Genomic DNA, 1,019 nt, shown 5'->3' on the forward strand with positions numbered 1-1,019 from the left:
GCATGAGAGATTGCTATATTGATTACATGTTAAAATAATAATATTTTGATTTATTGGGTTAAACAAAATATAGTATGAAAGTTAATTCACCTATTTCTTTTTATATTTTTATTGTGGCTACTGGGAAATTTAAAATTATGCATACTACTTATATTTCTATGAGACAGAGCTTGTATGACAAAAAACAACAACAACACTTTTAAATGCCTTAAAGGAGAAGTTAATAAGATATTTGCTGTTACTCTACCTGTTGAGAGGACTTAACTAGGACTGGGGTTAGTTCAGAAAAGCCAATTAGTCTGTTTGCTGTTGCATGTTGCCCCTCCTCTCCTATGTCACATTTTATTGCTTGTGACTTGCTGCCTTTGACCCATTGTGAGAGTTCCATAAATATTTGTGGACTTGACAGTGTTACACTTGTACCTGCATTTCATGAGCTGAAGAATCAGGCTTTAAAGTTTTGTCTCCAGCTCAGCAACCACCTCTCTCTGTGATCTTGCAAAATTCACCTCCCTGTTCCTTATTCTCAGATTTTTCCTTTGTAAAATGAGATGAATGAGTATGACTGAAGAATGTTCACCTTCGACATGCTATGATTCTGATAATGGGCTTCATTGTGTTCGTCTAGTGCACAGTTAGAATTCTCAAAGCGGCATGGAAGTTTCTGCTTTAGTTAAGACTGAGTTTGGTTAGCCTCCTGACATAGATTATTCCTTTACTCCCGAACATGCTAACACAGGCAGGTTTCTTGAACCTGCAAGCAATCACGTTCTCAAGGTCCTTATTTGGAAGTAAACACTCACTCACTCTCACTATCTCTCTCTCTCTTTCTATTCATCTAGTTCTGATAGGTTAGTGGATTACCAAGTGGGCTGCTAACCACAAGTCCAGTACTTAAAATCTACCAACTGCTTAGTGAGAGAAAGATGAGGCTTTCTACTCCCATAAAGATTTACAGCCTTGGAAACCCTACATAGGGTAGCTGTGATTCAGAACTGACTCAATGGCATGCAATCACT

Source organism: Chrysochloris asiatica, unplaced genomic scaffold (assembly GCF_000296735.1).
Source record: "Chrysochloris asiatica unplaced genomic scaffold, ChrAsi1.0 scaffold00134, whole genome shotgun sequence".
NCBI classification, from domain to species: domain Eukaryota; kingdom Metazoa; phylum Chordata; class Mammalia; order Afrosoricida; family Chrysochloridae; genus Chrysochloris; species Chrysochloris asiatica.